This window comes from Vulpes lagopus, chromosome 1 (genome assembly GCF_018345385.1).
Source record: "Vulpes lagopus strain Blue_001 chromosome 1, ASM1834538v1, whole genome shotgun sequence".
NCBI classification, from domain to species: domain Eukaryota; kingdom Metazoa; phylum Chordata; class Mammalia; order Carnivora; family Canidae; genus Vulpes; species Vulpes lagopus.
Genome location: NC_054824.1, coordinates 136,662,350 through 136,687,076, shown reverse-complemented (window position 1 = coordinate 136,687,076; position 24,727 = coordinate 136,662,350).

Here is a 24,727-nt window from a genome sequence, read left to right as displayed (position 1 = left end):
CTCCTGCAGGAGTTTATCTGGTTTTAATCTCAGGGAAATAAAAAGAGCCCAAATCCTTTTCTTATTGTCTCAAAATCCTACTGATACATTGGCATTTATCAAAAATGGATCAGAACTTCCTTGATTTAAGAATTGGAAAGAAATATCATGATCTAAGGCTTTCCTATACACTTTGAAATCTATGTGCTTTATTAAAAAAAATCAAGGAGCTGATATTAAAATTGGTCTTTTTTTTATAAAGCAACTTCTGCTTGAGTCCATTTCATAGGCTGTACTGTTATTTCCTCAATAGTATTTTTATTCTTATATAACTTTATAGTTCGTGATTTAACCTGTAATTAAAAGCTCCAGAAAATTGTGAAGTTGTTTTTTGTTTATGGATTTTAATTTGCAGCTAGAGATTTGGGGAAGTTCTATTCTCGAGAACATTTATGGGATAAAAATGCAACAGTTGTTAGCTTTATAACACCTTTCCCTTATTTCTGACTCAGTAACTCTAATGTGACATATTTGTCTTTCTTTGTCCCTCCCTCCCTTTCCCCTTCCTCTCTTCCTTTCTTCCTTCCTTCCTCCCTCCCTTCTTTTCTTCTTTCTCTCATTGCTTTCTTCTTTCCTCTTTCTTGGTTTGGATCTGTGCTAAATATCATCAGAATATACTAATTAGACCAAGCTGTTGTCTGCATCCTTTTGTAGTTGACAATTTAATTGGAAATTTTATATTACTCAGGTCTAGTGATTCCTGTCAAATCATACTGCACAGGAATCTACCATTTATCCTTATTGCTAGTTATATTGAAGAGATCACAGCAAGTAAAACAATGACCAGCTCATTGTAAAGAGGAAACATTATAGAAATAATATGATTTTGTACCACTTTTGTTTCAAAGTTTTAAAAATTATAAGCATTTTGTTTCGTCAAACAACCCAGCATCACTCTGAGTTGACAGGATGTTTAAATGGATTTTTGCCTTGTCATGTTAGCTAAGCTGAGTCCACGTTGTCCAGAATTTCCTATGTAGTTCTAAGTTAATATAGGACACAAGAGACAGTTTGCATTAGAGTTGAAAGGTGGAAGTGAAGTAGTGGCCATTTTCCTTTAACATCCATAAGGTTGGTATAGGAGTTCTAGTACTGTTTGAGCTCATAATGTTGCTTATCTGCTGAGTAGCCTAGGATAGCAGCCAGGTCCACCACCATTTCAATTAATGTCAGATCATGTGTTCCCTTTTCTGAATCCTAGATCTTCATGAAAAAAGGTATCAGCTTCTCTTGTGAGTAACCTGTATCATCAAAGGGGAGACTTAAAGATGGTAGCAATGTGAGTTCCATCATATCCTGTGGGTTCCTGCTGCTCTGTCCTTCTTTTCCTCATTTTATATCTTTTCTTCCAAACTGCTAATGTCAGTCATCAGAACCAAAAACACAGATAATAGCCCTGAATAGACTGTGTAGCCAGCTCCTGAGTGGTATAAAGTTAAATTCCTATAATAAATCCCTTATTCTATATCACTCATAGTAGTTCTGCTTCTCCGACAGAAACTTAACTGACACAGAGAAATATTACTAGGCTACATTTGTAGATGAATAATGGAATCTCAGGGACACCTGGGTGGCTCAGCGGTTGAGTGTCTGCCTTTGGCTCAGGGTGTGTTCCTGGGATCCGGGATCAAGTTCCACATCAGGCTCCTTGCGGGTGGCCTGCTTCTCCCTCTGCCTGTGTCTCTGCTTCTCTCTCTCTGTGTGTCTCTCATGAATAAATAAATAAGTCTTTAAAACAAAAAGAAAAGAATTGGAGTCTCAGAAGAAATTACATAGTAAATGACAGACATGAACCCAATTGAGGTCAATATAAATCCATGTACTATAATAACTTGATGAATTAAGAGATTAGGGTGGAGTGGAATGGACTGGGAAACTTTCTGAAGGTACTAGAGTTATTGCTTACATTATCAAAAGTGGAATTAGAGATCATATACATAAAGAAGAATTAGATTATAGATATAATTCACATTTTAGAGCTTTTATGTTTACTATCTCTAGTGAACTCTCTTCTCTTAGATTGCTACTACCATTTTTACCTTCCTCTAATCATATTCTAGGCTCTATCAGGATTTGAACTTGAATTTCAACTTTGAATAGCAGTTCTTCTTTGTAGTTATCTTCTCAGAATAAATTCTATTTCTCTATATTTACTTATTACTGAGATCTATGATATACATATTACTTATTGCTAAAATATATATCTATATATATACACATACACATATACAGAGAATTCTCTTTTTTTAAAAGATTTTATTTATTTACTCATGAGAGACACACAGAGAGAGGTAGAGACAAAAGCAGAGGGAGAAGCAGGCTCCACGCATGGAGGCCGATGTGGGACTCGATCCCAGAACTCCAGGATCATGCCCTGGGCTGAACACAGGCAATAAACTGCTGAACCACCCAGGCATCCCTAGAAGTCTCTTTTTAATTTTAGATTATCAATTTAGACATGGCATTCAAGGTCAGGAAGTTTCATTAGATAAGAACAAAGAGATTAACTCTGCAATTCCTATTGCATGCTAGTAGACAGATTTTAAGGGAACATTTCATCCTCATTTCAAGTAGGGCACAAAGACAAAAGTAATTTCTTAAAAAAGAGAAAAAGATAGTGGATATACTTCTTGGAAGACTGTGCTTAGCTTTTCAGTATATTTCCAGTCTAATTTATTTCCAAATCATTGGTCTTAGATGATAAATGATTCTAAATACCATTTTATAGTTTGACATAAAACTTAGAAATACTGGTTTAATTTATCAATTTATTCTCTTTGTTAAATTAAATATTATAAATATTAAAAAGCACTGAACAACAACCAGTGTTTACCATAGGGGGGAAACAAATGTATTAATCAGAGTTTGATAACATCATTTTATAATGGGTAATCTTTTACCTTAAATATGGTACAGGAATGAACGGAATACAAATTTAAGATTAAGATAAATATTTCTTCTAAATAGGCCTATATGCCTTTCTGAAAGCAGATTTTATAGTGAGCAAATGATTAGCCTAAGAAAGACAGCTAGATGCAAAATCCACACTTAGCACACACTTTTGAAACTGTTCTATGTCAGGAATTGTTCTTGGTCCTGGAATACAATGAAAAGTCATACATGGTCCCTGTATAGGAAAGGGCTACCTAAACACTTGAGTTGTTCAGTATATACAAGCTGTGATTGGTAGCTGTGTGCTTAGATAAAGTAAAGCGCTCAAGAGATCCAGTCCATACCTCTCAAATGGACCAAGGAAGGTAAATAGGGATAAGGCTGGGCCATGAAACAGAGAAGTTACTCTAAGTTTCAGGTCAAGTGGGATTATAACATAAGAAAGGTCAACCTACGAAGAAAAAGAAAGAGAACTCAGTTTCTTAGAATCTAATGCCATATGTACTATGGTCAAATTTGAATTCTAATAGTGGGAGATGGTTTCTGAGCTACACTCCTGGCCAGATGTTCTTGGAGCTTATTAGCTCACATTCCTAGTTCTTCTCCCTCCCATCCCTTAGTATCAGAGTGCCACAAACCAGTGCTAATTGAAATCCAAGTTACATTAATCAGACCAGAGAAGTGCCAAAGGATTCTACCATTTTTTTTTTGGTATGGGTTATAGGGAAACATAATGAATAGTAAAGCTATCTGGTACATTGCTAATTGGAAAAAAAGAAAAAAGAGAAGGTTTTAAATTCCCTGATAATGGCAGTAAAGCCAGTACACAGTAAATCATTTGAAATTCATTTTTTATCAGTGAGGATTTAGGCAACAGACATAGCACACACCTCTTTAAATCAGAGTACTCATGCTCACTTCCCCCCACCCCAACACACACACTCACAATAATGAACCAGAATTTATGTAAACCATATGAATTTAATATAGTAATGACAATAAAATAGCATTTAAACTTCTGCCAATAGAAACTCTGGCTAGAAACGAATTTCTTAAAAAAAAAAAAAAAAGACTGTGTCTTTAAGATAGTCCTTTAGTCTCCTAGCTTTGCCACACTATAAGGCAGAGAGGGGGAAGGAAGGTGGGAGGGAGAGAGGGAGAGAGAAGGGGAGAGAGTGAGAGGAAGAGGGAGATATATATTTTTTCTTTCTTTTGCTATTTGACCTTGTAGAGTTGCAGAAGTTAAATGGAGCACAGGTTGGGAACATCCATTGTTCTCATCCCAGCTGCTCTGAACTCATAGAGCACATTGTCAGTGAAATGGAAAAGAAATTAGCAGCTCATTTTGTGCAACGTGAACTTTCCCTCTCTGTCTCGCTCATGCTTGATGGGCACACTCTCTTTGATAAATCAGTCCTTATGCCTTATTGCCATGCAAGAGCTCGAAGTAAGAAATGTCAACAGCACTCCCCTGCTTTCATTAGAATTAACCAAGTTTTTCATCTGCTAAAGTAGTAGTTAGCTTTTATTGAAATGCTGCCTGTTTTGGGGGGATCAAGTTGAGAGGACAATTTGGAAGATAAGGGAGGGCAGATTGCTCCAGTGCCCCAACTCTGAGGCATTGAGATAGTTATATGCTCTCTGTGTTAGCAGTGACTGTGGTAAAAGGCTGATTCTACATGCTACTGTGAGGAGGCTGTACCTCACTGCACACCTCTGGCCTCCCTGCACACAGAGTTCAATTAGCAGTTAAGGAAGAGTTCAAATAGATTTTAAAAATTAGTCATTCTTGAGACCTTTATAGAAAAAATGAATTCAGCCATGTTTTTAGCTAGCCAAAAAGGAAAAGAAAAGAAAGAAAGTCAGCAGAGCTGGCTGAATGTGCAGATGTGGCATCATTAGAGCATCTAGAGATGAGGGCAGATTCAGTATCTGCTGAGTAGCCAGCAGTTCCAGGACAGTAAAGGCTGTTTTAAGGTCATAGGAATCACTGTCAAAATGCAGTGCATTGGCAATAGCAAATATTCAGGGAAAATCGGTGCTCAACAAAGACTGAAGGTCAGAATATCTAGGAAATTTTTTAAGTGAGTATGTTTCTTTGTAAATTTGCATTCCATGAATAATGCCTTGGAAAAGGTGACCTCCTCTCGCAATCCTGTATAGGGCCACTATTCTTAGTCACTCTATTCTGGGTCTCCAAGTACATAGCCTTTAAATGTACGAAAAGATGAGTTTCTGCAGCTATGCCAAAACCCATTTGTAGCCCTTTGACAAGAGAGAATGTTTGGGAGAGAAATAAATGTTCCGCAGACTTGGATGGTTCCAGAACCTGTGAGATTTAGGATATCATATATGTTTCACTTCTCCTTTATCGTATGTCAGTTGGGCAGACCTAAACAGGAGCTTTTTCCTCATCAGCAACATCATGGCCATCATTTGTATCAGTTAGAAATTATATTTGGTGCATGTGATGAATAGAAAATCTAAAGTTAGGTCTTAGCACTAAGGTGCCATGGATCTAAGCTCCTTTTGTCTTTATGCCCTATATTCCTTGGCAAACATATTTTTCCATTTGTAGACTGACAAGATAACTAATCACATTCATATTCCAGACAGATAGCAAGGAAACAAGGAAAACATATAAGTGAGGCTTATGAACTATTTTAAGATGTCTCAGTTAGAATTCAACCCTACAACTTCTGATTATATCTAATTAGTCAGAATTTTGTTCATGTCCACACTTAGCTGTAAGGGAAGCTAAAAATGTAGTCTTTTACCAAATCTCATAGCTTCCTCAATAAAATAAAGATTCTTGGGAATTGGATATTGGGTAATCAAATCACAGTTTCTAGTATATCATTATTCATTAAAAAAAAATTAGTAAACATAAACCAAACATCAAAGTTCCTTGCTAAGAACTCTTGTAGAGTGTCAGTAGAGATACTCAGCATAGTAAACAAATAAATATAGAAAAACACCTGTATGTAAATAAAGACATGAAGTATCAGCAACAAAGCTGATATCAAATAATAGTTAATAAGCTAGTGCCTAGAATAGTTCTTGGTATAGAGTGGTAAATTCTTATTAAATAATTATATCATCACATTTATTTATTTATTTATTTATTTACTCTTTATAGACTGTCTAATAAATGCCAGGAGCAATGCTAAAGCCTTTATGAGACAAAGTCTCAACGATTAAAATGACAAAGAGGGATATTCATAAAGATAAAAATATTAATTCACCAGGAAGATATAATCATTATAAATGAACATAATTAACAGTAAAGCCCCAAAATATGTGAAAGAAAAACTGACAGAAATGAGAAGAGAAATAGCCCATTAAACAATAATAGTTGGAGACTTAAATACATTATTTTTAATAATTGATAGAACAAAAATAGATAAAATTAACAAGGACATAAAAGACTTGAACAATATTATCAATTACTTGGGACTATATGACATCTATAGACTATCTCACTCAACAAGAGCAAAATATACATTCTTTTCAAGTGCAATTGGAATATTCTCCAAAATAAACCATCTTGGACCATTTAACAAGTCTCAACAAATGTATAAGGATTGAAATCATATAATATATATTTTACTACTGTAACAGAATCAAATTAGAAATAAATAACAAATTGAGAAGTACTTTAACATTTGAAAAAACAATGTATTTTTATATAACCAATGAGTGAAATAAAAAAATCACAAGAAAAAAAAAAATCACAAGAGAAATTAGCAAATATTTTTAAGTTAGTGTACATGAAATACAATTATAATATATGAAATGCAATCCAGTCAGTTCTTAGAAGAAAATTTGAAACTTTCCCCACAGAGAAAAGGCCAGACCAAAATTCATAATAAATTCTACCAAATATGAAAGAAGAAATAGTATCAATCCCTTGTAAACTCTTCTAGAAAATGGAGAAGGATGGAAAATTTCCAAACACATTTTAAAAGGTCAGCATTATCCCCAAGAAAACTATATAAGAAACTTCAAAAGAAAGGAGTAGATAAATATCCCTAATGAATATAGATACAAAGGCTTCAACAAAATATTAACAAATGTATAAAATAGATTCTATACCATGACAAAATCTGATTTATATACCAGCAATGCAAGGTTGGCTTAATATGTGAAAATCAATGTGATAAATTATATTAATAAACAAAGTTCAAAAGTACTTCATCACCTCCAGATGCAGAAAAGTCATTTGAAAAAAATCCCTAAAGCCATACATAATTAAAATTCTGAAAAACTGGGGGTACCTAGGTGGCTCAGTGGTTGAGCATCTACCTTTGGCTTGGGTCATGATCCCGGGATCCTGGGATCAAGTCCCACACCGGACTCCCCACAGGGAGCCTGTATCTCCCTCTGTGTATGTCTCTGCCTCTGTCTGTCCCTCATGCATAAATAAAATCTCTAAAAAATAAAGTAAAATTCTCAAAAACTGGAAATAAAAAGGAACATCCTCAGCTGATGAATGGTGTCTATGAAAAACCTATAGCTGAGTTTGTACATACTGGTGAAAAATGCTTTACTCTAGAATCAGTAACAATGTAAGAATGTCCACTGTTGCCACTTCTTTTTTTAACAAATCTGTTCATTCATTCATTCATTCATTCATTCATTTTATAAAGAGAGAGACAGAGTGTGCAAATGAGGGAAGGGGGAGGGACGAGCAGATTCCATGCTAAGCATGGAGCCTGATGTGGGGCTCAATCCCATGACACTGTAATCATGACCTTAGCTGAAATCAAGAGTCAGATGCTTAACCAACTGAGATACCCAGGTGCCCCCACTTTTGCCACTTCTATTTAATGTTTTACTGGCTGTTGTTGCCAGTAGTAGAAAATAAATATAGCCTCACAGGAAGTTGCAAAGATAGTACAAAGAGGTAACTGTCATCTAATGGTAACATCTTAGGATACATAGATAGTACAGTATCAAACCAGGAAGTTGACATTAATATAACCTGCAAAACTTACTCAGATTTCCCCACTTATACATGAACTTTGGTGTGTGTATATATGTTTCTGTGAAGTTTTACCAGATATATAGATTTAGCTATGACAGAGCTGCTCCTTTACCACAGAGATCTCCCTTGTGCTCTCCTTTTATTTATTTTTTATTATTTTTTAAAATATTTTATTTATTTATTCATGAGAGACACACACAGAGAGAGAGGCAGAGACACAGGCAGAGGGAGAAGCCAGCTCCATGCAGAAGCCCGATGTGGGACTCGATCCCAGGACTCCAGGATCATGCCCTGGACTGAAGGCAGGTGCTAAACCACTGAGCCACCCAGGAATCCTGTGCTCTCCTTTTATACTCAAATACATCCCACTGTCCCTGCATCATTAACCTCTGGTCACTACTCTTCTAGTCTCCATTTCTATAATTTTGACATTTGGATAATTTATATAAGTGGAATCATATAGTGTGTAACATTTTGAGATAGACCTTTTTTTTTTTTTCCCATTCAGCATCATTCCCTTAAGACATATTCAATTTGTCATGTATATCAGTAGTTTCTTCCTTTTATTGCTTCATTCTATTCCATGATATGGACGTAGCAGTTTGTTTAATCATTCCCCCATTGAATGACATTTGGGTAGTTTCCAATGTTTGTCTATCATAGGTGAAGTAATTGTGAACATTCCCGTACATACTTTTGTGTGTATATAAGTATAAATATATATTTAAGGTGAAGGTGCCAAACTGTTTTCCAAAGGAATTGTATTGGCACAAGGAAGTTGTATTCATTCCCACAAGCAATGTATGATAAATCCTATGTTTAACATTCCTACCAGCATTTAGTGTTATCATTATTTTTTTAAATCTTAGGTGTTCTGGGCAGCGCGGGTGGCTCAGCGGTTTAGCATCCCCTTCAGGCCAGGGCCTGATCCTGAAGACCAGGGATGGAGTCCCGCATCCGGCTCCCTGCATGGAGCCTGTTTCTTCCTTTGCCTGTGTCTCTGCCTCCCTCCCTCCTTCCCTCCCTCTCCCTCTCTCTCTCTCTCTGTGTCTCTCATGAATAAATAAAATCTTAAAAAAAAAAAAAGTTAGGTGTTCTAATACATATGTATTGATATACTTTCTCTTGATTTTAAAATTATATTTCCCTAATATCTAATAATGTTGTTCATACTTTAATGTGCTTGTTTGCCATGTGTATATCTTCTTTGGTAAAATGACTATACATGTCTTTTACCCATTTTCCAATTGGGTTTTTTGTTGCTGTTGTTTCTTTATTTTTATTGTTGAATTTTGAGGGTCCTTTATATTCTCTAGATATGAGTCATTTGTCAGTTATAAAGTCTGCAAATATTTTACCCAATCTTCAGCTTGACTTTTCATCCTCTTAACCAGGGCTTTTGTAAATAAAAAATTTTTAATATGATGAAGTACAATTGAGTGTATTTTTATGGCTTTTCTTTTTTGTGTAATATCTAAGAACTCTACCTAACCCTACGTCCCAAAGATTTTTTTCCTATGTATTCTTCCAAAAGTTTATAGTTTTACGTGTAAATCTATTCTCCATTTGGAGTTCTATTTGGCATAAGGTGTGATGTTCAGATTGGAATTCAATTTTTATTTTTCTATTTTTGCTTGTGGGTATCTGATGGTCTCAGCTCCATTTATTAAAAAGAGTATGCTTCCTCTATTGAATTGCTTTTGCATATTTGTCAAACATCAGTTGGGTTTTTAAAAAAAAATTATTTATTCATGAGAGACACAGAGAGAGAAGCAGAGACATAGGCAGAGGGGGAAGCAGATTCCCTGGAGGGAGCGATGCAGGACTGGATCCCGGGACCTTAGCTGAAGGCAGATGTTCAACCACTGAACCACTCAGGTGTCCCTAAATTGGTGTTTTTATTTTGACCTACTGCTATGGATTTTATCTCCTGTTTTATTGATCTTTGTGACATTTCACCACTAATAGCACCATGTCCTGAATACTTGTAAATCTTAAAAATCTTGTACTGTGTTTCCTTCACTTTATTTTTTTTTTCCAAAATTGTTTTAGCTATTTTATTCTTTTGCATTTCCATACAAATTTTAGAATAAGCTTATAAACATGAAGAATCTCACTGGGATTTTGATAGGAATTACAATAAGTTTATAGATTAATTTTAGGGAATTGTCATATATATAATGTTTAAGTTGTTGGCAATCACAGTACATCTCCATTTATATGATTTTTTCACTAATCTTTTATAATTTTGAGCATACAAGTCCTGATCATGTTTTGTTAAATCTATATTTATGTGTTTTATTTTGAATTGAATATGGAATTTTGTTTTATTTTGGGTTTCCAAATGTTCATTGCTAGTTTATAGAAATACCATTGATTTTTCTATGTTAATCTTGTATCATATGAGCTTGCTAAACTCATTTATTAGCTCTGGAGTTGTTGTTGTTTTAATAGTTTGAGGTATTTTGTACAGACCATCATGTCAATTGCCAATAGGGATAGCTTCATATCTTCCTTTATAATCTTTATGTTTTTTGTTTCCTTTTCTTGCCTTATTGCACTGGCTAAGACTTCTGAATTTTTTGTTTTAGCCTTTTAATAAAATGGATTGACTAACTGACTTTACATGAAATCAGGCTTGCATCCCTAAAACAAACCCTGCTTGGTGTGATATATCACTGCATTAAATTATTTGTTGAGAATTTTGCATCTGTCTTCGTGGGGGATATTGAGCTACAGTTGTCTTTAAATTTTTTTTCTTTCATCTTGTTATCAGAGTAATACCACCTTATACAATTAAGTTTGAAACCCCCCCAGTTCTCTTTTCTGGAAGAGATCATGTACCACTGCCGATTTTTAAAAGTATAGTAGAATTCTCCAGTGAAACAGTCTGAGCTTTGAGATTTCCATTTTAAGAGTTTATTAATTATAATTTTACTTCTTTAATGGCTATAGGATTATTCAGATTACCTGTTTTTAATTAGGTAAGTTTTGGTAGTTTATACTTTGCATGTAATTGGTCTATTTCATATGAGTTGTCAAATCTACATGTATAATCTTGTTTATAGTATTCCTTTATTATCCTTTTTATGTCTTTGCAATCTACAGTGATGATCATTAATTAATTCCTGATATTGGTAATTTGTTTTGGCTCTCTTTTTTTTTTGTCAGTCTTTCTAGAGGTTTGTCATTTTTATTGATTTTTTCGAAGAACTAGCTTTTTGTTTTATTTATTTTCTTTATTGTTTTTCTGTTTATAATTTCATTGATTTGTCTTAATATTATTTCTTTCACTGGACTTGCTTTGGATTCATTTCCTTTTAAAAAATATTAATGTGGAAACTTATATTATAAATTTAAGACCTCTCCTCTTTTATAAACTGAGTACTGTATTATAATTTTTTTCTTCAGTAATGTCTTAACTGCATTCTGCAAGTTTTGATTCTGTAGTTATATTTTCATCTTTATTCAGTTCAATGGTTTTTTTTAAATTTCACTTAGGTCTTCCTGTGTGACCTACAGATTCCTTAGAAGTATGTTATTTAATTTCCAAGTATTTGTAGATTTTCTTCTTAATTTCTGTTATTGACTTATAGTTTGATTTCATTGTGGTAAGGGGACCCACTCAGATAATTTCAATTACTTTAAATATGCTGAAGTTGATATCCTGGCCCAAAATATGGAAAGTGATATTCAGTTAGCAAACTTATAAAGTAAAAATTCTTGATACATTTAATATGCATCATAGTCATCGATTGAATTAAGGAAATGAATGATGTAAAGAATAATAAGGAATGTAAGGAAAACAATAGTTTATTTTGACATTGAATCATAAAACATAGTTTCTGAGCTTCCTGATTGTTCTGGCTGTAAATATCGTAAATAATTTGGACAGTTTTTACTGTATCACAACTATGAATGTGGAAAGAAGACTTAATTGCTAAAAGGCTATGTCAGTTTTTCTTTTTTCAACATCTTCTGCTTTTCCCTAATAGCAGCCCAGTTTTTTTTTTTTGTTGAGTACCTAGTCTTCATTTTCTATATATGAGGTCCAGTGAAAAATAGTTTAAATGACTAAGTTATAGTCATCTTACTAAAGAATTTGAATCCTGAGCAAATTCATGGAGCAATTGGGGAATAGCTGGAAGAAAATCATTTTAAGTATCCTTATTTGATGCTTTCTTACCAGCCTATTCCAATTGTTAAGCAGTTGTCTTTTTGTGGTCCCAGTACTTGTTTAATGTCCTTTCAGTATTTTTCTGGCTCTTGACCATTTCAAAGAATGCACACTTAACTCCTCATATGTTTTGTGGAACTAGATTCCCACACTAGTAACCTTCTACCAAAGCTTCATCTTTAGAAAGAAATAGTTTACCTTTATTACAACCAAACTTGATTGTGATGACAAAAGGAGTTTTCTTGGGTAGCCCCAGTGGCCCAGCGGTTTAGCGCAGCCTTTAGCCTGGGGTGTGATCCTGGAGACCTGGGATCGAGTCCTGCGCCGGGCTCCTTGCATGGAGCCTGCTTCTCCCTCTGCCTGTGTCTCTGCCTCTCTCTCTCTCTCTCTCTCTGTCTGTCATGAATAAATAAACAAAATCTTTAAAAAAATTTTTTTTCTTGTTTACAGTTTTGTGTTGCTAGGAATATAGTGCATTCTTGTGTTTAACAGTCCAAGTTTTGGGGCACGTAGGTGACTCAGTCAGTTAAATACCTGCCTTCAGCTCAGGTCATGACCTAGGGTCCCAAGATTGAGCCCTGCTTCTGGCTCCCTGCACGATAGGGAGCCCTGCTTCTCCCTTTCCGTCTGCTGCTCTCCCTGCTTTCGGTCTCTGGTTCTCTCATTCTCAACTAAATAAAATCTTAAAAAAAAAAAAAAAAAGTCCAGGTTTTGTCACAGACTACCGGTGAAACCATGGGGAAGTTGCTTAGACTTCTCATTTTTCAATTGGGACTATTAATGTTACTTACCTCAATGAACTATTGTGAGGATGAAAAAAGTTAATACTGATAAAGATCTTGGAACAGAGTTTAACCCTTATCAAACGTTCAAAAAATATCAGAGACCTATTTCTATCAGTTGCTTATAAAAAGCCTCACAAAGGATGCCAGATTTCAAGAGACATTTGAATATTGGAGGGAGTGAAAAAGTAGTCTAATTATTATCTTGTGAGAAGTTTTGGGTAAGAAAAGGTGAAAAAAGTCAAATAATCAAAAAAATGGGAGACTGTAGAACACATTTAAGAAACTACAGTAAATTAGAAGGTAATCAACAAACTTCTTCATATCATAAGACAGTGCAGTGGTTCAGTGAAAATAGAGAACAGACTTTACTTGTAACAAGGAAATACCGAGGACTACCATGAAAATTCCCACATCATCTGCCCTTAGGCATCATTCAGAATTAAATTTAAAGTCTGACTTTATTCCACACCTTTCCTAACAATACTTCCTTCTTCTTGACCTTAATGTAGCATAATTAACCTGGCAACTAATTATTATTTGCAGGAAGTTTTTGGTGACTTTTGGTTCTCTTTGCCTCCCTCTCCACATTTATTTACCTCTGAGTTTCTGTCCAATTCATTCTCTTTTCTCTAATCTCATTACTATTTCTGTAATGTGGGCCCTCCCTATTCTCACTGTAATGTCACAATAGCTGCTTAATATGCTTTCCCACTTGAGACTTGATACCCCTTCCCCAGTGACTTACCTTTATTTCTCTTTCTTTTCCAATATATTCTGCAGTCTGTCACCAGACTAATGTGTCTCAAAGTCTACAATTGCCACCTTCTTACCTAAGCCTTTTCAGATCCGTCTCCTACTAAACAGAGCTGTTATCTTTTCTCTCTTCTTTAGCATTTAAATAAGACCTATCACAAACTGAAAAACATTCCACTTTTCCTACCATTTTTGCCGCATTTTGAGTACCTGTAAAGAATATATTTTATTCCTATTTGCATTCCTCATATCCTAACAGTGTATATTTTATATGGCAATATTGCTTATATCCACCCTAAAATGAAATAAAGTGTTCTCTAATTGTTACTTATTTGTACGTCTTCATACTTTTCTTCTTTGAGGTAGGAGATCAGACCATATTTACTCATTCCCTCTACAGCACCTAACAAAATACTTTGCATCAAAACTCATTAAAGTGTTAAATCAAATTGAGTTGAATTGGAAATCTTAGGAACTGGAAGAAAAGACAGCCAAGTTTGTTTTATTTGATTTTTGTTGCTTATTTATTGTAAAGCTCTGGACACTTTACCTAAATACACAGTACTTCATTTTCTTCATCCTTTAAATGTCAATAATGATACTTTCTTTCCTCCCTGGGTACATGTGGAAATAATTAATGTATTTTGTAAGGGTTTGGAGAATGCTGGAGAAGAATGCTATTAATCATCATCAGTAGCAGCAGGAGAAAAGACTTGCTAAGTACTGATATGTGTGTGATTCTCTGCAGAGCAAGATAAGTAGGCAAGTTCCTTGTCCTCTGGGAGCTGACAATCAAAAATGCACAACACATCCAGATGTAACATACTAAAAGAAAAATATACTCAAGGGCACCCAAAGACAAATGCCAAATCCAGACTGTGAACTTCCTGAAGTCAAGTATAAATATACAATGCATTAAACAAATTAATAAACTGATCATGTCTTGAGAAAATAATTTCATCATTGGCATATATTAAGTAGTCTTGATACCAACTCATATAGACATGTTAGGAACAAGAACCAAGTGAAGATAGAATAGAATATGGGCACAAAAGAGACTTCATAAAGAATCCTTAATTGAGCAGGCTGCTGGGCTGTAGCCAGAATGAGATGTTTGTATGTGTTAAATATAAACATAAATATGTATATATAAATGCAGCCCATTAATGATTATATATATATACACACATATACATGTGTGTATATATATATATGTATATGTGTGTGTGTGCACACGCACACTCACAGAGGGGTGCTCATTGGGAGGTGGGTGGTGTAGAAGGCAAGGCTTTAGAATAAAATCAAGAAGAAGCTGGTTGTCAATATATAAATGTGGCCCATTAATGATTTTTTAAGCTCACCAACTTGTTTAAGTGAAGAAAAATGTCCTAGTGGTGGTAAAACTTGACAGAAGTTCTTTGAGAACAGAGGTATGGCATAACTGATTTAAATTTGAATAAGACTATAGAGTTTAGATTCTAACTTCCCACTAGCTAAATAGGATATCTGTTATCCTAGTTCAATGTCTTGGACAGATCTTAAAACCTTTAGGGAAATAAATAACAATCAAGAAACTGAGCATTTTGCTGATACTTTCACATAATTGTGTAGACAGAAAACAATAATGAAAAATCAGACTGACTGGTATGATAGAACATTCAGTTCCTGACCAGACATGCTGGCCATGTATCGATATATAGCTACTGCACTAGTTCTTATTAATCCTGAGTTTAAGATGGTCCATAATGGTGTTAGTCCCAGAAAAATTGAATAAGACTACTTAGCCCCTGCCTGCAACAGGCAGCACGGGTCCAAAGTGACCGCTTTTTGAGTCTGTATTCCAGGGGGCTGGCAGACCTCAGGCACTTCACAACTGAATCACTTTGACCCAAAGTCATTTGTTCAATCATGGTTGACAAAAGGTAACAGAGACTTTCTACTGTTTGGAAAACAAATGGATCTCTTGGCCGTTTTCATAAAGATCGACGGGGACTTAAAATAGCCTGAGGTTAATATTATAAATCTTTCTAAAAGAGATTTTCAGAACATATTCTTTATCCAGCATTGGATCAATCTCACAAAATGACATATTTTCAAACAACAGTAAAGCAAAACAACTTATTCTTGAAAAAGTTGAAAATATTAAGAAAGCTTTTCCTTTTCTGTTTCTTGTTTTGTTTTATTTATCCTTTTATTCTTGAACATCAACCAAAGAAAGAACTTGGACAAAAATGTGTGATGAATACGGATTGACCTTTTCAATAGCTTTGTGCCTATTCATCTAATCTTTATTGGTGTACAGAGAGTTCCTTGGATGCCCACAGTGGGTATGACCCTATGATAGGCTGGCATGAATTGTAGTCTTTTAACACTGCATAGGATAGGAAAAACCCCAAACAGAAAGGGAATATGATTAAGAAATCCAGTCTCTAAGCTATGTAACCGTAAAGCCCCACTACAAAATTAAAATATTAGTGGCACTAATAAATATTTGTGGCACTGTCCTACACATGCCAATTAAATAAAAGGAGAGTTAATAATAAAAATTAACTTTGATCTTTGGATGAAAGATATTTTGAGGAGATAAGAGGGAGTCTAAATTAAAATCGATATAGTGAGCATAGGGATAAGACTTTAGGGAAAGAATAAACACTAGACAGAATGGAGCAGACTATGTCATATTTATACCACTTCTTGATAGGTCTTACAGGTTTTTTTTTTTAATAAAGTACTAAAAAAATTGTCCATTTCCCCCTCTTGTATATTTTATTCAAACTTATTGACATTTTTTCCTCTTGTATTGAAAAGTTTTTGGAATCAGAATGACCAGACTTGCAGTTGTGTAGCAGCATCAGTTACTGGTATAACCAAAATGAATGAATGTTCAGATTGTTCTCTGAATAATAGAAAGCCATGCTTATAGCCCTGACTTTGCTATACCTGTTACATGGCTCGTAGTCTCTGTTTTTATTATTCCTGCCTTGTGTGGGTGGGTGTCTGTATGTGTAGAGATATGTGAGAATTGTTTCTATCCCATCCTAACTGTAACTTGGGGCTGAAAACAGGGTTCAATTTCATTACCTTTGAGGTTGGAGCATATCATAATAGCTACAATGACTGGTTGTTTAAGAATGTTTTGGTTTTTAGCCAGACTGTCTGGCTGGGGAACTGCATTATGAAAGAAGTCTGGAGGGTGTTTCCACTAGCCACTATAGTCTGGCCTCGAGGATATTTTTAGGAAGATAATCCCTCATTCTTTTTGTTTTGAAAAAATAAAGTTTAGCCAAGAAAGCTCTCTGTGAAACTGATAGACTAAAATAAAGCCATTTTTACTGATAGTGACAAAAATAAAGACATGGTGAAGAGGTTTGCTAAGATGGTTTCTATACAGAAAATATACAGTTTAGAAAATGTTTCCTTTTTTTAAGATTTATTTATTCATGAAAGACACAAGACAGAGGCAGAGACATAGGCAGAGGGAGATGCAGGCTCTCTGCGGAAGCCCCATGTGGGACTTGATCCTGGACTCCGGGATCAAGGCCTGAACCAAAGGCAGATACTTAATCACTGAGCCACCCAGGAGCCCCTAGAAAAAGTTTTATTTATTTATTTTTTAATTTTTTATTTATTTATGATAGTCACAGAGCGAGAGAGAGAGAGAGGCAGAGACACAGGCAGAGGGAGAAGCAGGCTCCATGCACCGGGAGCCCGATGTGGGTTTCGATCCCGGGTCTCCAGGATCGCGCCCTGGGCCAAAGGCAGGTGCCAAACCGCTGCGCCACCCAGGGATCCCTAGAAAAAGTTTTAAAACTGGAATCATATTTGATGGCATTTTGAATTTCTGATATATGTGTGTACACGTTCTGATATACACGTGTGTGTGTGTGTGTGTGCATGGGTGTGCAAAAAGAACACAAACTAACCAGTGCAAACATTCTTATAAGTAAGAAATAAAGATTATCTAAAGTAGGAAAGTCAGTCTACAAATAGTATAAGATATAAGAATATGCATAGGAAACTGTTGTATCTCAATGAAAATATAATTCAAGAAAAAATTATTTCAATGTCTTTAGTCTTACATGTACAGAGTCACTAGGAGTGTGAAGGTGTCCCCTAGATCTGTAATAAGTTATCACCTTTTATGGGTGAAATTCCACGAGAATAGTATTATCCAGTTTGAAGAATAAAGAAAGATTCTCCTTTCCAAATATCTGTGAGAGTTGCTCTTTCTTTCCTTGCTATTACCTGCTACATTTTTATAGTGTCTATTATAGAATTAACTGAATGGGTTTTTCATTGAAATGTTACTGACTCTAACAGAGCCTCAGGAGAAGTTGCTCTGACCCTTCTTCAATACTTGTGGATCAAAGCTGTCTTTAGGTCATGGTTTCTAATTCTGGCTCTCTTCTGCCATTTACTAGCCTTTCTGAGCCTCAATATTATCACCTGTGAAATGAAGTAATTGCGTATAATTCCTAATATTAAAAGAGAAATATAAAAAAGAGATAAAGAAGGAGAAAGAGGACACAAAGCATATTTGGATACCTTTGCTTCATGGTCTGTTAGAGAGAGACACCATTTGTCATCCACAGATCATGCACTGCAGAAAATGCAGTGTTAAGGTAGCAAGTGTAACTCACTGCTCTGAGGTGGAATGCATGCTCATTGTTATGTAATTTTTCTTTGGTGCCAGGTGGGTGCACTGTTTGCCAGGAATTCATACTTCAGAAATACAACTGTGCACACCCAGACAAAGAGCTTGGTTGGGATGTCTTTGTTCAGGGAACAATTAAAATGTATTTGTACTCAGTGATAAAAACCTTCCCCAAATGTGAGGCACTGCGGCAAAGCACAATGTATGGTTGTACTTTTCAGGTAACAATGTAAATGCTATTCCCCTTCACTTACCAGTTATTATGGAACTAAGGTAGTGAAATTTAAAAAAGGAGAAAAAGGTAAAAGTATTAAAAGAGCAGCCTAAGTTTTCATCAGATGCCTAAATGTTCAATATTTTACAATTTCAGCTATACGTAGAATTAGAAATTTATGGAACTTTGTGACATAAAAGGAAGAGACATAGTATTGATAATTAGATAAATGTTATTGTTCCTAAAAGTCTCCTGGGCAATCACCGTCTTTTGATGGAACAGGAACTGTATTTCTTAGTCTGTTTCTAAGTGGCTTTCACAAAACCAAGGTCTCTGGCCTAAGATGGTTCTTTGGCCACATGTGTTATTTTCCTTGGCGGTTTTACTTCTGGGACAGAGATGCTCAGCCCCAAACCCCTAAAACTTGTGAGAATAGAAGAAAGAATTGTATTTCCTACAGATAAATTGTCCTGGTAATACAGTAAATTAGGTTAGGCTTTCTTCACCAAAGACTTCAGTCACCACATTAAATGTTGACTTACGCTGTTGTAAAGTTGCATGGGTCTTTCTTGCCTATTGCGACCTCAGAACAAGAGTTTTGGAAGAATTTTGTTGGACCCACAAAGCAAGTCCTTCCAACATGATTTCTGTTTGTCAGAAGATTGTACCCTTTCGTGGCTTGAAATTTGTTCAATACTTTAAAAAAAAAAAAAAGTATCTCAGCTACAGCCGTGTTTTGTTCATTCAGAGCAAATTTTGCAAAATCATTTGTGATAGAAGCCACTGTGTGTTCATTCAAGCCACATCATCTCTCATCCAGAAAGAGAAAATCAATTTTAATTCTTCAAAGAAGAGCAGCAAGTGGTATTTGTTATTTATATTTAAAGAAGAGTCATTAAGCACTTCCTCCCCCTCTCTGCCTAGAGGTTTAAAGAAGGAATTTACAGGAAACAGTATATGTGGATTAGATAATATGTAAGGCCAAATACCTTACAAATATCTTTGATATTCTGAGAATAATCCTAAAATAAGGGTTGAACATAAAGGGAGAGTCTATCTGAAGATCTACTGTTATTTTAGTGGCAAATTCAGTAGGTCATACCACTTAACTTAAATTTGAATTGTAACTTATGTTTCTATGTAGCAGAGTTTAGCTTTCAAACAAAGAAAAATTTTGTCCACAAATTGTCTTGGAATGTCACTTTCAGCAGTGAACATTCATGTATGTTAGACACTTAATCATATTCAGTTATAGAAAATAGTAGGAAGTAGGCACTTGAATGAGTGAATGATTACACAGTGTGTTTTCTGGGAAATGTGGGGTCACAGGTGTCTTCTTTCACGCCAAAGACAGTATATCTTATTTCTCATCTTTAGTTGACCTTCCATTTTTGATTTTACCTTTTCTTTTCTTGGAGAGGCTGTTTAATTTTTCATCCAGTGAACATATAATAATAAAATACATAAAATATGAAGACATGTACTTATAGGGCTAGGGGGGGAGTTAAAAGTACTGACTAGACTAGAGTTTATGCCTCCGTTCAGGGGCCTGGCATTCCCTAAACATATCCTAGAAACATGATGCAAGTTTCAGATAAAATGTGTTCTGTTGGTGTCAAGAAGCAAAATGCCTGAAAATCAAGCAGTAGAGCATACAGAATAATATAAGCATATTCATGGTTGACAGAGAGCAAGGTGAGTGGATCAATAATTAGATAGATATTCATATTGAGCACCTAGAACGTACTGGCATGAATTAAGATATAATTAGTATTTGTTGAAAATGGATAAATATTTAGATTAAAACACTGATACAGGGATGCCTGAGTGGCTCAACGGTTGAGCGTCTGCCTTTGGCTTGGGGCATGGTCCTGGAGTCCCGGGATCGAGTCCCACATTGGACTGCCTGCATGGAGCCTGCTTCTCCCTCTGCCTGTGTGTCTGCCTCTCTCTCTCAATGTGCCTCTCATGAATAAAAAAATAAAAATCTTTAAAAAAATAAAAAATAAAACACAGATAGACTAATAGTATAACACACAATTCAGTGTGAGACAGATCTAAAAGTTGAGTCTAAGTTTAGGGACTTCTACTTTTGCAGTCTAGGTCCAGTAATTTTGACTTGTACAATCCCCCTTCTCCCATTTCTCATCTCTGAAGTGAGGGTAATAATGATATTTATCTTCTGAGGATAAATGAGAAAAAAGATATATATGTATATATGGACATAAATAGTGTTTAGGAAAAGTCCCAACAGGTAAGACTATGCTCAGCTAAATATTATTTTTCTTAAACAAAAATTCATTTTGTCATTACTATTAGTTTTAACAACCACCAACCATAAGTAGAAGAAAATTACCATTTCTAGTTCTAGAATTTAAAGTATATTTATAAACAAAAAATTATATCCTTAATAATAGAGTAATATCAAGCCTCTGCACTGAGGTATAATTGTCACATTGCATCACATTATACCCATAATTAGCATATTAAACATTCTGATATGTTTAAAAAATAAAATATCATAACCTTAAAAAAATTATAACCTAGATAAATACAGATGATTAGTATTAGACAAATGACCAAATGTCCTCTGAACTTAGTAGTCCATTAACAATTTCTCTAAACATTCTGCATCTCCTAGAAACACCATTGTCACCTACATGTTTGTGGGATTTCTGAAGAGCTATCCCAATTTAGCTGGGGAGATCAAACCTAAAACACTAAAGCTTTGAGACTCTTCACCTGGAGTCCAAAAACATCCCAAAAGATTCATATGTAGATTTCAGTTGATTATGAATTTGGATGGGAAAATACTATATAATTCTCTTCACTAATTTGTAACTAAATTTTATCACTTCCTTCAATTATATAGTAGACTACAAACCACAGAATTATTAACAGTTCTTGAGGCTGTCAACAATAGACACCACAGATATATTCACAATACATCACTGTTGTCAAAAATACCTTGAAATATCATTCAAAATTATAGTAATTATTAGACCTGCTGCTAAATTGCATGGTATATGCAATAATCATCATAGTACTGCATCACTAATTTAGCTTTTATAATATATTATAGATGTATTTTTAATATAATTGGTTTCCTGTATAAACTTATAGATTTTTTTTTATTACTTAGAATCATTGTTCTAAGAAGGTATTGTAGCCTTCACTAAATTGCTAATGGGATTCATGGCACAAAAAAGGTTAAGAATTTCAGAAATAAAGAGATAAGTTGGAGGAGAAAGAAACATGATTATTGTGTAATGATTGAATTATATTATGCAAATGACTGAGTATGTTAGATAGCTCCAGAAGGAAACCAGATTTCTTGAGTGTTAAAAAAATGGTCACCTGTGAGTGTTAGGACAACCTAAAAGCAAGGGAATAGACTAAACAATAATTGGTAATGTGCTCTGGCAAAGAGATCATCACACTGGTTTGATTATATATGCCTTAAAAGGATATTTTAAGTTTGCTTCTAAATTTATCATTGTATATTAGTTAAAAAGAGTGTAAATCCTAGTATACTTTAAATAATAATATTAAAAAATAAAACTTAAATCATTCTTACAACTTTTTCAATTAAATATAATTACAGAGGTGATTTTAATACTCACCATTGTTTATTTATTTAGGTGTACAAATGAGTTTTGTTAACAGTTGGAAACTTTACATCATCCATTTTTTAAAATATTTTATTTGTTTATTCATGAGAGACAGACAGACAGAGACACAGGCAGGATGCATGCAGGGAGCCCAATGTGGGACTTGATCCCGGCATCCCGGGATTATGCCCTGGGCCAAAGGCAGACGCTAACCTGCTGAACCACCCAGGGATCCCCCGATTGATATTTTATTTCTCAAGTTACCATATTTCTTTGAAGTGAAAAATGTGCACATGTTGAAGTTTTAAGATATTTCTTTAACCGAAGTGTTCTAAGTGTCAAAATTATGCTTATGGGATATATTATTATTATGATTATTATTAGATACTTCATCAAAGCATAAATATAATAAAATTTTTGACAAAGAATCATTTATTTAAAAAGTAGTGCACAATTTGAAACGTTATTTAATGAAATGGTTGGAAGCATGTGGTAGCTGGTTTGAAATGATTATCATAATCATCCCTCCCATCCTGCAGCTCTTTGCAGTATTACTTTGTATTTCCTTTATTAAGAACGAGACTCTATTTTCTTCCCCTTGGATATGGACTGGATATGATGCTTTGACCATCAAATGGATGTATTCCATATTGAAATGTATTCAATATTGAGGATTAAATCTTGAAAGGATTTGAAGCTTCTTTCATTGCCTTTTTCAAATACTCTCATCAACAAGTCAGGAAGCCCCAGTTAGACTACTGAATTAGAGGAGATTATGTAGAAAGAGGTCCTAAAACCACATGGAGAGAGTAAACTCAGCCCTTCCAGCATCTAAGGAGAGCCCCTCCGCAGCCAACTCATCAGCTGAATAAACCCCACCAAGATGGATAGAAACAAAATATATAGAATCATGAGAAATAATTGTTGTTTTAAACCACTAGGTTGGGATAACACATTATATGGTATATAACGTGTTATATGGCATTAGGCAACTCCAGAAAAAAAGTAGGGGGACAATTACAATACCTGATCTTAAAAATTACCTAATTGTCCCTTGTTTGATGCTCTGCTGGCTTTTTGCTTAGGTTAGTGAATCAGATTATGACTGAAATGAAGGTAGGAAAAGAGAAGCTAGTTGAGCTCATCATCCATCGAGGATCTGGAAATTGATTCTCTTAAAATCTATCCATGTTCTTGTACCTCTTTAGAAATTCTTTATGTGTATCCCAGGTGGGGACCACTGTTCTAGTCTGAAGGGCATGATAAAACAAGCTATAGAACAATGATAAGGCATTCCTGAAGCAGGAGTAATAGAAAAGCAGCAGCTTTTGAACTGCTTGATCATTTGAGAGGATGTCCTAACATAGTCTTGAGAGAGATCAGAAGTAGGAACTCCATTTGACCAAAATATAATCAGAAACAGAGTGGTAGAAGCACCAGAGTATTTGATTTTACCCCAAGATTTACTCTGTCTTGGCTACAGTATATTGCGTAATGATTAATACAGTGGCTGTCCTCAGGGTAGTGTTGCAGACACCTGGGGTCTGCAGTTGTAGGTATATTGATACAAAATATTGACATTTCTTGAACAACTATTTGGTCATAAGTTATACATTATTTTTATATCTCAAAACAATCCTGTACTCTGGCATTATTACTATTTAATTAGTGAAAAAATCAGAAGGTTGAAAGGAAGCAGTCAGTGGCTGAGGTGGATTTTAATTCCAATTTTATATGATGCCAATGTCATGCTCATGCCACTGTGAGTGGAAGATTGGATTTATTCACTTCTGGGTTCTTACCATGTAGAAAGCCTATCTTTATGCCAAGGTGGATAATGTGCCAGTATAAGGAAATCATCTTGAGCATGTGGTGCTGTATGAGGTCAGTTAAGGACAAGTAACTATAGGCTGGCTGTATTGGAGAAGTTTTATGGAGGACGCATGACCTGAAATACATTGTCTAAAATTTATAAAAGTGGCTAAATGGAAAGACATATGGACAATTCAAAGTAGTGGGGGAAGGGAAGGCAAAAGCAGAAATTAAGAAATTAGCTTTGCTTCTAGAAGGTTCTTTGAGAATATGGCCTGACTAGAAAAAAAGGAATGCATAAAGGAAAGAATGAGGTTACCTATGACAGACAGATTACAGAAGGTCTTGAAATCCAGGGACTTATAATAATGTAGATGGATGGGAAAATTTTACAATTGAGATATTAATGATATTTGTCCAACAGATGCTGAAAAAATATTTTTTTTACCAAAGACCTGAAGGATCATTTCATTCCAAAATTTTATTTTCACGTTGATTCTAAGGATAGTACATAATATGTAACATTATTAACATTATCAATTTCTAACATTTTACACACACACACACACACACACACACACACGATTTCTGTTCTTCAAGTAGTGGGTTTGCTTCTGTACCTTTAAGCAGCTGAACAAGTGATATTAGCCAAGGGAATTTAAGGTAAAATAAAAATAGAATGTCTGCAGTCCAAAAGAAATCATGGATTCAAGAGAAAGAAGCTAAGTAAGAATGTAGGAGGTCTCAGGCAAACGCCAGGGCATGGAGAAGAAAGAACTGTAACAAAAGGCAAGAAAGAGCCA